Source organism: Zalophus californianus, chromosome 1 (assembly GCF_009762305.2).
Source record: "Zalophus californianus isolate mZalCal1 chromosome 1, mZalCal1.pri.v2, whole genome shotgun sequence".
Taxonomy (NCBI): Eukaryota; Metazoa; Chordata; class Mammalia; order Carnivora; family Otariidae; genus Zalophus; species Zalophus californianus.
Window position 1 is genome coordinate 186,636,039 of NC_045595.1, and position 13,645 is coordinate 186,649,683.

The 13,645-nt window shown below is 35.5% G+C and overlaps 1 protein-coding gene across 9 annotated transcripts in view; it reads right to left on the reverse strand.

Annotated features, from left to right (window-relative positions):
* Positions 1-13,645, reverse strand: part of ROBO2 (roundabout guidance receptor 2) — a 1,647,790-nt gene that overhangs the window by 1,252,054 nt on the left and 382,091 nt on the right. The window lies entirely within an intron of this gene.

The following is a 13,645-nucleotide window of genomic DNA, read 5'->3' on the forward strand; positions in this document are numbered from 1 at the left end:
AGCACTTGCAAGGCAGTTTATTTATAACCTGATATTTATGGGGAACTCTGTAGTAAAACTCAGTCACATAAAGGCCCAAAGTTGCTGTTTCTGCAATCCACAGTATATCGCGCATAAAGGCCGCTTCATCAATCGTTCACGAACACAAGAGAAAGACCCGAGTTTTCAGGACCATTTTTTTGTCATTTTAGTAAGATAATAGTCACAAATAGTGTACTAAAGAAACGAGGTCAATGCATTTTCATCCACATTTGCATAAAGGATTAAACATCAAGCTGGAATATTTTCTAAGCAGCTATACATAATTATTCTAGGTATAAGAAAAAAATGTTTTCAAATCATTTTCTCAAAACTTTGACCTAATCTGTAGCTAGGATTCCACCCCTCAGTAAAGCAACAGAAGACATCACGTGGAAAGCAGGCAAGAAAAGCAGCATGGTAACGGCAAATGCCAGGAGCCACCCACAAGGTGTGTGTCCGATTTGCCTCACTCAGACTAGTAAGAACTACTTTATCAGTCTGACAAGGTGGTTTTCTCTCAAGATGGAAGCTGAGCCACATCTTTCATTCTGCAGACACTGGTCAGGCTATAACTCTAGCTTACGGGATCACTACACATTTGTAAGACTATTCCTTCTTAACCTGAGCAAAATTATCTTACAGGTAATGAAATACTTCCATTTACAAGGTTAGCAAACATCCATAGAAGTACAACATAATTATTGCCAATGAGATGTTATAAAATTTAAAAAGACATTCTTTTATCACTTGGTGCCTGATTATTACTATGGCATTTTTGATGAAATATAGATATGACATGATAAAATTATTAAAATGTATTGAATATCAGCTTTGTCCCAAGCATTTTGATTATATTTTCAGACTTCAACTTAACAACAAACCTGTGAGATTACTAACAGTGTCCCCCCTTTAAAACTGAAGGACCTGAGAGCCTTACAGGTTATTTACTCAAAATCACATAGCTAACAATAGGTAGACATGCACTTTAAGCCCAAGTCAGCTTTTTGTACAATGTGAATATTAAAAATAACACAGTTACACACATGCATATGAGGTGATATGAACGTATATTTATAAGAACATGGCAAACAATAAAGATAATAGAGAAACAAAGGCCTTGTGAAATACTGGTGCTCTCATTTTACACGCCAATTAACCAAAAGATTATATCATAAAGGTAGATAATGGAGATGGTTCCTAAATGTGCCACATTGGGGAAAGTGCCTTCTAGCCATCAGAATCCATGTCAAATTAAAGAAAAAAACCTTTTTTTTTTAAATTAAGATTCAAGCACCCCATTCCAGGTATAGTGAATCAAAATATCCAAAGGCATGCCCAGTGATCTTTAGAATTGTTTCTGATGTTTAATCAAGTTGGGGATCCACTTGACCAAAAGTCCAAGGGTCTACTAGTTTCTCCAATTCTTATATTCTGTGAAACTATTTTAGTAATCCCCAAACTTGGGTAAAATTAACAATACGAAAAGAAAAGAATCTTGTTGGCAAATTATCTTTTGGGAGGGTAATGTACAAAAGTTATAAATGTAAGCAATCATCATTTACCAGCACAATAAAAAGCCAAGATCCAGGGCTTCTGTGATATATATTGTACTTTTTACTATTATTCTCCTTTTTTTTTTTCCTTAGATGACTTAGGGATGAATCTCACAGCTGCTAGCCACATGTGACATTGGACAATTATATAAACTTGTCTCAACCTGCAAAAGAGGTCATATCACATACATCATTATTGTATTGTAATGATTGAGGGAAAATTCATGTGAGAATGCTTGGTAAAATGGAAAAGTCCATGTACTCAAGCAGTTATGACTATTGATTCATAATAAAACACTGAAAAAAATATATACCTACTTCATTCATATTTCCAAGCTACATCGCTTTATGCCCTAATCATCTTTGAGAGTACTTTTATGAAAAGACTAGAATAAGAATATATGCTTCTTCTGATAATAATGGTAGTCTGTTTTCACGAACAAATTTCTATAAAAACTAAACAGAAAAAGAGATGACGAATACCAGGTTTCTTATTTGCTTAAGTCTTGCCTGATTTCTCTTTGGCTTTGGACAGTGAGTCATTCTTTATATTCAACACATTTTACATAAAAAGCATACTTTAAATATGGAATGAAATCATAAGCCCCCATTAAAATGGTCAATGTTATAAAGACTTCTATGGTATCTTTCAAATTCCAAATTACTAATGATTATACTAAATATCTTATTTTTATATTGGTATTTATATTGAACATTATTGAACAGCAAGAGAAAGTCAATTTGAATTCATAAAGCTAGTTGAAACTCAGTGCTGCCGATACAAATCTTATTACAGAATATCACATTGTTTATAACAGAAAAAGACCAAGCAGTCTTTCTCAACCAGAGAAACAGTCAGTTACAACTGGAGATATATTTCAAAGTGCCAAACCTAGGTCTCCACTAAGAATGATGTGATGTCCTCTAGGTGTTGAAAAGATGAAGAAGAGGAAGTGGGCACGTATCAGTTGTGGAAAACAAATATAAACAATCCACTATGAATTACACAAAGCAAAGCAATTACCTTTGGTTGTACGTTTCTTCACAATTGGCAAAAAAAAATTTTAAAAATTAAATTAAATTAAAAAAATAATAATCCTAGGAACAAAAGTTTAAACCCTAAATTCATTCCTAAACAGTAATTATAAAATTTTCATGACATTCCCATTGATAATGGGTTTTATGAAGCTTTATTGGGAGACAGTTATCCATGCTACCTCATGTTTCTGCACGTCTATAAGCAGACACATTGATGGTGTTTGTTTCAGAATATCTTTTCAAGATATTTGTATAGTGAACAGCCTTGGAAAGCAAAAATATTCCCTCTCTCTGGAACCATGGCCAGGCAACCCCTGTGTCTAGTGTGAGCACAGGATTCCTTTTCTGGTGTCCCCTGAATCTCTTTATGTTTCCCTGTGGACATTTGGGTCCCCAAAAAACTGACATAAAAAAAATGATGATGTCTTTTTCCTTACTATTTCTGTAAGGAAATGTCCTTTGTTTCTGACCCAGGAGTCTCACGTCTTCTGCCATTAAACAGGCTAACTCGTTAGCTTGCAAGTAAGATAAAATCTCAGAATCTTCTCGGTTCTTATTACATTTTCTAGATAAGTGGAACTTGATGCCTTAAGCACATTTAATAATTAAACAAACAAACAAATAAATAAATCTGAAGCTCACACTTCTGAAGTAACATTTCCCAAGTTTAAATTCAGGCTTTGTGGATGTGCCTGGGTGGCTCAGTCATTAAGCGTCTGCCTTCAGCTTAGGTCATGATCCCAGGGTCCTGGGATCCAGCCCCGCATCAGGCTCCCTGCTTGGAAGCCTGCCACTCGCTCTTCCACTCCCCCTGCTTGTGTTCATGCTCTCACTATCTCTCTCTCTCTCTCTCTCTTTCTCTCTGTCAAATAAATAAATTAAATCTTTAAAATAAATAAAGAAATAAATAAATTCAGGCTTTGTCAGCTATTAGCTGTGTGGTCTTGGAGATATCCTATAATCTCTCCAGGACTGTTTCGTCATCTGCAAAATGAAGTTAATAATGTATTTTCTGTCTGTTAGGATTGTTATGTTGAGTTAAATAATTACATGTAAAGCACTTGTAATAGTGTCTCATAGTCAATAGAAGTTTAATTAATGCTGGCTCTTACTATCATTTATTATTATTATAAAATTGGGGAAATAGAAATATAAAAAAATCTACAATTTCACCATCATTTGTACATGTTGTTAGGATTTTGGTTCCTTTTTGTTGTCTTTTGTTTTGGTGTTTATTTTCATAATTATTAGCATATCTAGAATCACTTTTGAAGAAAATCTTTTAATAATACATTATGGGTTATAATAGAGGTTTTATTTAGGGTCATTTGGTTGCAAGGGATAAAGACTCATGAACAGTTTAAATTCTGGCCCTCTGCTCTTTTCAGATAGAACAAAAAGTTCTTGGTCAGTAAGATTGTCGGGATGGCCCACAGGAACTAGAAATTTGGAGAAAGATTCCACGTGTATGTACCTAGTTTACTAAGGAATCTCAACTCCTTGGGGTATACGCATAAAGCAATGACTTAAGTTGTTTTTATTTATGATATAAAAAAATCCCCCTTTTCATTTTTCAGTGATATTTCACCAGACTTCATAAGTTTTTATACACTTTCATAGAGCTGATTCAAAGTCTTCACTATCCATCCTGGTTAGATGGAACTGAATGAAGAAAGGAGCAGTTGAGCTTTGCCACTCCTTTTTGAACAAACTCCTCCAGTACTGAAAGCAGGGAGGAGAGATGAAGAGGCAAACATAGCACATAAGTGGCTGCATGTTGACATGAGATGTGACACTGCTCTCTAATTTAGTCTAGATTACCCTGGTACTAACAATTCCCCACAGGTTGTGAGCATGGTATTTTGAGGGTAATTTTAAGCTTTACCCTTGCTTTTCCCAATGCCAATGAATTCTCTTACAGAGAGGTCAGCTAATTTCCCTTCAAATGCTCAATTAGTAGAAGCCTCCAATTCTCTTTTCTGTATAGTGGCGGTGAAGTTTGCCGATTTCTGCATTTTAACCTCTACACTTGAAGTATTAATTCAGATGTCAAACTTTCCCTATTCAAGGCAAAGTAAGAGATTCCCCAAGGACAGCCCCTCCCACGCTGCCGCACACACACCCCTTGACCAGAGCACTTCCCTGCAAAAAGATAGCCTCTGCCCTCAATTACTGTGTTCCCCATAAGGTACACTCAATTTCCTTTTTTCCCAATCTTTTTTTTTTTTTAAGATGTTATTTATTTCTATGAGAGAGAGTACGAGCGAGCAGGGAGGGGCAGAGGGGAGGGAGAAAGAATCTGAAGCAGACTCCTCACTGAGCCTAGAGCCAAAGCTGGGGTCTATCCCAAGACCCAACCTCTGTGAGATCATGACCTGAGCCGAAACCAAGAGGAAATCAAGAGTTGGACGCTTAACCCACTGTGCCACTCAGGCACCTGTCTTCCCAACCTTCTTATATAGACCGATATTGACTGTGTAGGGTACTGTGAAGTGATGTTGAATAATGTTTGGGCAGATTTTGCATGTGTCTTAAATTTCAAGGTCAGTGGTTTATAATATGTAGGTAATTTATTGCTTTTTGGTTTTAGCTTTCTTCATCTGTTATTCTTAAAGAATTGGAAGAGTCCAACTCATCATTCTCTTACAATTGTACCATATTAGTAATTAATAAACACTATCTTCAACATTAGATTATTGAATAGGTATGATGTTTGGGTCTACTATAGAGAACCACAAATCTACAAAATAATAATGCAAAGGGATTTCCTAATATTGTTGATGTTCCACACTTTTCCATTATCAATGATCTGATTTTGTGCTGTTCTTCCCTAGTTGGTCTCATTGCACATGGCCAGGACAGGGTAGGGCATGACCAAAACATTGTTTTCATTGTTTACTTATTGGTATTTATCTATTTACTTGCTTACTTATTATAGCAATAACATCACATTTATGAAGTACCTACTATGTTCCAAAAGCTGTGAAAAGAATTTTAAATCCATCTCATTTATTTTTTATGCCAACTTAGATACTACTTTTTTCCAGTTTGTTGAGATATGATTGACATGGAATGTCAAAGGATTTATGTGCTTGAAATTTGGCTGTTATAGTCAAAGCTGTTCTAATCTGAGCAATTAATGTGATTTTGTTCCATTTAATTTATTTTACCAAAGACAATTTTATATTTTTCAAAGAGTTGTGGATTTAAAATAGTAACAATCATCAATAACAACAAAAAATGATAACCGTATGAGGTGATTTAACTAATTTTATTATGGTGACCATTTCACAATATATATGTATATCAAATTATGTTGTATACTTAAATAAACTTCTATAGACATACAAATGACGTAAAATTTCAAAAGAAGTTTTCTAAACATTTTAGATATAACACAAATGAAATAATTATTTCCCATGAAGTAAAAATGTTTTCATCACAATTTTTCTGTTTGCCTGTTGCTAAGGCATTAACTAATAAATCCTACGGTCAAAGGAATAGAATTCTATGCCTTAGAATTTAAAAACATTGAAGGTGGGATGAAGGTAGCTGCTCACAGTGAGAAATGCATATTAAAATATGAATTGGTACTTGGCTTGTCTGTCTTTCGGTTATTTTGCTGAAAACAAATCTAATGCGCAGCAAGGACTGCTAATCATAAAAAGACATAATTCTTTGTTTTCCCCTCTGCTATTTCTCCATAGGTATTCGGCCACAAAAAGCTACGAACCTTGGATTCAGATGTAGCCATAGCCTCCCTCAAGCTGTGTTTGTATCTATCAGACTGAATCAACTTCACATTAGGGAGTATATCATGATGTTTTTATTCCCAATTGATGCAAAGTAGCCCTGTTGTAAGAAGGCCACACAGGGAGTTTACTGAGTAATTTCTTTTGCTTCCATGTTGTCACTCTGTGAGCATATCAAGCAAATTCTTCCCTTTCTGACTGGTGAAGGGATGGGTGAAATCTGAAATTTCTTAGATCCCTTAGGAGGATGTAAAATGTAGGTTAAATTCTCATAATATGATTGACTTGAAAAAGGTATCTGCAAATCCCAATGGAGAAAAGATGAAGAATGAGGGTCTGGGAAACATGAAATGGTCCCTAAGTCATCTGGTAGCTTTGGAAAGTAAAATATGTCTTTTTGATAGACACTGCCCACATTTCCAACAGCTATATTAAGCAACTGTCAACTGAATGTCATTAGACATGATTTCGAAGGCCAAAAGACTAATATTTCATGGAACCAAAAACAGAAAGTAATTTAAAAGTCAATATTCCCCACCCTGAATAAAAGTCTTGACCTCTGTTTTCAAAAGTAAATAGAAGGAAAACCTTACACTTACAACCAATGCTTCCATGGAAGAGTTATAACCAATATTTTTTGTTGTTTTTTTAATATATTAAAAAATTTTCTCAGTGGATTATAAGAGATTGTTAGTGTTAGTAACTTGAAGGAACTAACATTCTTTCCTTTAGAGACTGCTAAATGCTTCAAGAAAAATAAAGAAACAAAGAATGCTTCACTTAGAAGTCCCAAGAGGGAAGCTTCCAGAAGGACAAAGCTGATCTTTTGTGTGTTTCTCTTTTTGTGTGATCAAAGCCTGAGCTAATTGGCCTGTAAGGACAAAGCTTGATCCATTTTAGGGCTCCCATAGAGCCTGCCTTATGGAAGGGGTAAGTAGATTAAAGAGAAACAGATCACTTGGGAATAGAGGGTGACTGTCTTAAAAGGAGAAATTTTACATTTAAAATAATAAGTATCTGACAATACAAACTTAGAGTTGGGCATGCTTTGAATTAGAAATGTTAAAGCAAATAAAATTAAATCACAAAGAGTTACAGAAAAATAACATATGAAAGGAAATTTTATAAAACTTTCACCAATTAGATAATTTAAATTAAAGTAGGAAAAGAAGGCATGGGTTGAAAAACTTGGTTATTTTGTTCTAGCACTGCCATTTCCTCCCGCTGATGTTCTCGAAGGCTCTGGAAATTATTTTTGGTATTAACCTCAGGTTAATTCTTCAGTCTGTGAAAGTTCATTTTTCTTATAAAAACCAGAAAGGCTCAACTATATTTTATTCTTCAGATATATTTTATGGTAAAAGAGTTTAGAAGACATATGATTTGATTATATGGAGCCCAATGCAAATTTTGGCACCGAAAATAGTTTCACTGTAATTCAACCAGGACTTAACTATCTTACCAAAAATATTTCCCCTGTACTGAAAAATGATACTCTGTTCACCCTTGATACAGACCCACACACTTATACACACACATGCACATACCTCACACTCACACATTATGCAAAGTCTAGTTACAGAGAATGAAGAAAAAGTGTGCTATAGAAAGAAGTGCTTTCCCTGGGCCTCACACATGCTTTAAGTCTCCTAAGATTCACAAGAGAGTTTTGTTCCTGCCTGACTGTCTGCTGTAGCCTCATTCACATGGACATCTTACCCTCACACCTCCTTGATTCTTAAGTTCTTTTTTCTTTTATCTCCAAACCCTTGCTCATTATCTCTGATTTCTGCTACATTCAAAATTTAAACCGTCATCATAAGAGGCAGCAGAGCATGGGGGTTAAGAGCATTCAGGCTTCGCAGTTATACAGATATGGATTGAAAGCCCAGTCTAGAAATAGATGAGTAGTACTTATTAAACTATTTAACTTCACAAATTATCACTTTCATTTTATATATATATATATATATATATATATATCTCACATTAGGGCTAATGCAGATTAAGTAAAATAATGTATATTAAACATCCTGCATAAAATCTAAAATATAAGTGTTCCATAAATTATTATAGTCATTAATGTATCTAGATATCTCCTAAATCACTTTCTTTCTTTCTCTTTCTTTCTTTCTTTCTTTCTTTCTTTCTTTCTTTCTTTCTTTCTTTCTTTCTTTCTCTCTTTTTCTTTCTTTTTTAGAGAGGGAGAGAGAGGGAGGTGGGAGAGGCAGAGGGAGAGGGGAGAGAGAGAGAATCTTAAGCAGGCTCCATGCCCAATGTGGAAGCTGATGCAGGGCTTGATCTCACAACCCTGAGATCATGACCTGAGTCAAAGCAAAGTTGGGATGCTTAACTACTAAACCACCCAGGCACCTCTCATCTTTTTTTCAACACATTTTTTTAACTGCCCAGTGGACATTTTCACTCACACTGACCTATTCAAAACTGAACACATCATTTCCTAAATCACATTCACGTCATCATTTTCTGGTTTCAGGGTTAAACCTTGAAAGCATCTTTTCTTCTTTCTTTTACCCTTCATTCCTCTGTTTTATCAGTGACCAAGTTGTAGAGCATTTACTGAAACAGGTCCACACTTCATACAGACTACTATAAGTGCCTCCTACCTAAACTTCAGATTTTGGGGACTTCTTGAATTTTAACCTTTGAAAGTACAGCTCAAAGAATGTTACCAACTACCTTGTTTGAAAAGTTCTGCTGACCACAGTGGCTACTGATTTTGAACACAGTGGAATTTCACTGACATCTTTAAGGAGGGCTTCATAAAATCTCCATATGCTCAAAGCATACAGAATCACTTCCTTGCTTTTCTTTATTCATTTATAACACATCTTCATTTATTATATATTTGTATTAATAAATATTTGGTAAAGTAAATTTCATTACAGTAAAAACCTGAAGTCTGAGCACTCCTGGATGCAAATGTAATAGGGAATAAGAGTCTATCAATGTGTAAAAGGTTCTTTTCTTATAGTCAATTGTTTTAAGCCAAATAAATCAATTACCTTCTAAGATGATTATCTGAAAAGCGTAAAAAATGGTTTTTTTTAAGCTTAAGAATTTACTCACATATAACTAAAATAATAGAATTCATGGAAATATTCTTATACAAAAGAACAAGAATAGCTGGAAAGAAAAAAAAAAAGAAAAAAAAAAAGCACAACCCTGAAAACAGATTCAAGGAATATCAAAATACCAAGATGTAAAAATCACATTTACTCAAGTTTAAACAATCTTTGGGCACAATGAGATCATAATAAAAGTAATGAATCAGGTTTTGCATTCTCATTTCCCTCAAGTGAATGGTATAAAATTACACCTTCCCCAAATATCTCTGGAGGTCTCAAGAGCTTTCTCATTTGTGTTCACAAAAACTCCCATTTCCACAGATTCCCTGCTATACTGCTGGACACAGCAATTTCCTCAAAGTTACACTTCCAAGGTCTTGAGATCTCACCACACCAACATAACATGGTACCATTTCCCAATCGATGTCTCGCTTTGACACTTAAATACCTTTTCAACAATAAAGAAGCCAATATTTCCAAAGAATTTAAAGAAGGACTAGGCAGCAGTCATATTGCCTAACTTTTCTAAATTATCTCTGCCCCTCTGATTTCTAGGTTATATTTTGCAAGTTCTCATGTTCAAAACTTCATTCTGGAAGGTCTTCATCTGGCATGCAAATCGATTTATGCAGATGGACACCTGTGTACTGCCAGTCACTCATTTACCAGACAAATATTGAATTCCACATTGCACTCAGCTGGGAATATCTGCTACAGATGAAGGCACCAAGCATTTTTATCACTTAAAGCAGAGAAAAATGGAAGAATTATGCTTGCAACATATCATATAGATTGTGTTCATTTTACTGCTTCTTGGATTGAGAGCACCAATATAGATCATTTGGTCTGTGAAAGTTTTACTGAATCAATATACCATACCAAAAGTAGTGATTGCAACCTTAGCTAAATTCCAGCTTGAACAAGGCTACAAGTCAGAACTCCAAACTTAGGGTTTCTGTTAATTGATTACAAATTATATTTACTGAGAAAGAACTATAGGTACTTATCTGTGGGACATTTAGAAACCATTCAATAAAATTTGAGTCAAACTATGGCTGTTTTTACAAGGCAAACAAATGAATTATACGTTAAAACTATGTAGAATCAATTCTAAAGAAATTTAATCATTCTGAATTTATGTAAAGTTGGCCCAGCAAACAACTGTTCAATACTAAAAATTATGATTTCAGTTTTCTCCTATAAATAACAGATATAGATTTTAACTAATCTACCTGTGCCTTCTATTGAATGTGCCTCCAATACAGATCTGTATATTTGTCCAATTTTGAAAATAGAGTAATTCAATGATAGTAATGCTGCGGGAAAGTTTTCTAGGAGTCTCATGATTTTGTCTGTCTTGTTACTGTGGCACTGATTACCCTTTATACCAGTCTACACCTATGGGGGATGCTTATTGAGGGAACAGTCTTGGAAAGGAGATAGTGTTTCCATCCAGGGCAAAGGGTGTGATTGTTTTCAGTCTGTTTCTTTCCAAATCTAAGAGCAGGCATGCTTACTGCTGTTTACAGAAGACTCAGTTTCCCTACGCTCACAATTCTCCTGACACGCCACCTACTGTGTGTACAATCGAATGATGGGGTCTCTCTGTGTCACTCCCATAGAACTTAGGTTCAAGGGGAATTAACACAAACATGAACATTTTCATGATGTTTGCTGTGCTGTGAATAACAATGTCTCCAACCAAAGAGTCACATGTGTCTTCTGCCAGGATCCATGAAGCTTGACAGGCTTACTAGTTAGTTTGCAAGATGGGCTCAGTGTAAGACCCTTCATAGTTCATGACAGTTTTTGGGGGATGGGATCCTAACAGAGGCATAACCTGGAAAAGGAATTGTAAGGACCTCACAGACTGATTAACAAGATTCAAAGAAAGCCCATGGGGTAGGGGGCAGGCTGGCTCAGTTGGTAGGGTATGAGACTCTTGATCTGTGGGTCCTAAGTTCAAGCCCCACACCGGGCATAGAGATTACTTAAAAATAAAATCCTAAAAAAAAAGAAAAAAAAGAAAAAAAAAAGAAAAAGTCCATGGGGATCAGTAGTGAATATGCTGTTCATTTAATTAAGGAAGGAGGCCATTAGACTGAGGTGGCTCTGATGCTGTGGTAACTAAGGAAACCAAAATCTCAGCCTGTAGATGGCTCACGGTTACAAAGTAAAATTTTTCATATGCCTCAGTTTATCTTTTAACAATGCTGACCAAATTATATGGTCAAACAGGCAATATACGATCTTCTACTTCATTGCCTGCACACAAAGAAGAATTGTGGGGTGGCTTTAGGCCTCGTATAGTGGAGCAGATTCAAAGACAGCAGCTGAAATAGTTTATGTTGCATGCCTGACTCACCGTGGTAGGTGCGTGGGGAATGATTATTCACCTGGATGACTGGAAAGAGAGGAGAACACCATGAACTGGTAGTGTCCACCATAATGAAACACTCCTTCCAAAAACAGTTTCCTTCAAAATATAGCACTACATCATTGCTTGCCAGTGGTCATTTTTTAATGTCACATTTTAAATATGACAGAGATTAGCTAGTTATTTGTCAGAGCTTCCAGCTCATCCATGTATCTCAGCTTTCCTTCAGGCTAAGAATGTTCAAGTGACTGAGTTCTGCCCAACTGAATGTTAGCAAGCAATATAATAAACACAGCCGGCAGGAAATTTCTGGTGAATTTCCCAAGGATACTCTCTCATCCCATGTCAGCCGGTCTGATGCAAATAATCTAGGTGAAGACTCCAAAGCACTAGTGAAGAGAAAAGCACTCTTTTTTTTTTCTCTAGAGGCAAGATAGTAAATATTAGGCTTTCTGGGACACGTAAGACCTCTAACACACATTATTCTTTATTTTTTACAATCCCTTAAAAGAGTGGGAAGCATTCTTAGTTCTGAGGTTGTCCAAAAAATGAGGTATGGGCTGGATTTAACCCGCGGTGGGAGTGGACAACAGCACTAGAGGAAAGAAATTTGTATCACTGCAGGGAGCAGAGACCTTCCACAGTAAACTGAGACGCGAGCAGGTGATCCCCTGAAATTTTGACAGCTTTCTTTTTTCCTTATAATAGTCTACCTAAGACTGTTATGATAAAATTTCTGACAAGTTAAATCTGATGACAAGTATCCTCAGATGATGAATACATTGTCTAATTGAAGGGCAATACGAATTAATATTACACTGATGCTGACCTTTAGAAAACATAGTGGTGTCAGGTAAAGAACAGTTAACAATCATTAAGGAGATAGAACACGCCTAAGAGTCACAACACAACCAGGAGAAACTGACTTCTTTGCCTTTATTTTATTGACATTTCCCAAATGGCAGATTTGCTCTCAAATATTTTTAAGGTGCTTCTATATGCTAATTACTAATATTGTAATATATGTGGCAGCATGCATTAACTTTGATATTTGCTTCTTTACTGTTTAAAACATGAGCAATGCACTTTTTAGAACTTAAAAAAAATCCCGTTTTATTTGAAATGTTGACATCTTTTTTATCCATCAGCTAAAAGTAAGAATCACTTTCCATGAATGACTAGTCCTGGCTCTCCTAGCCATTAAACCAATGTCTTTCCAAATATGGAGAGCTATACAATACTTTAAAATCGTAATATGCTTTGTGACCTAGGATGTGATTTCTCCAAAAGTTAAATGCTTATGAAATGTCAAGATACTCCATTAGCTCTAAATCACATATACTATAAAGCAGTCTAAATCCATTCAGGGCTTCACTACTTTAGACTTCACATTACATACATTTTTATACTCATATTACTCTAGTTAGAAATAAATCAGTTAGAGTAATAGGCTGACATCCAGGATAAGCTAAAATATTATGCCTAAGACAAACAGGCTTTCTTGAATGTGGTCAAGGAGGTGAAACATTTGGGTATTCTTCTATCCCACAAGGTTAAGATACCTTGGAAAGATAAATTAAGTTATCTTGACTGAAGGCTGAGGGAGAGCAAAAGGACAGCTTGCCAGCATGAATTTTCTCATTAGAATGATCTGCAATTGCTTTGAACTCATCTTTGTATTTTTCATCATGTGTCAAGCCCTCACTGGCAACATCAACAATGTTATTGTGCAAATTACCTAGCTTTTGACCATACAATTTACATTTTCATACATAATACCTTTAGGGCTTTTTGTTTTGCTTTGTTTTTTGGGGT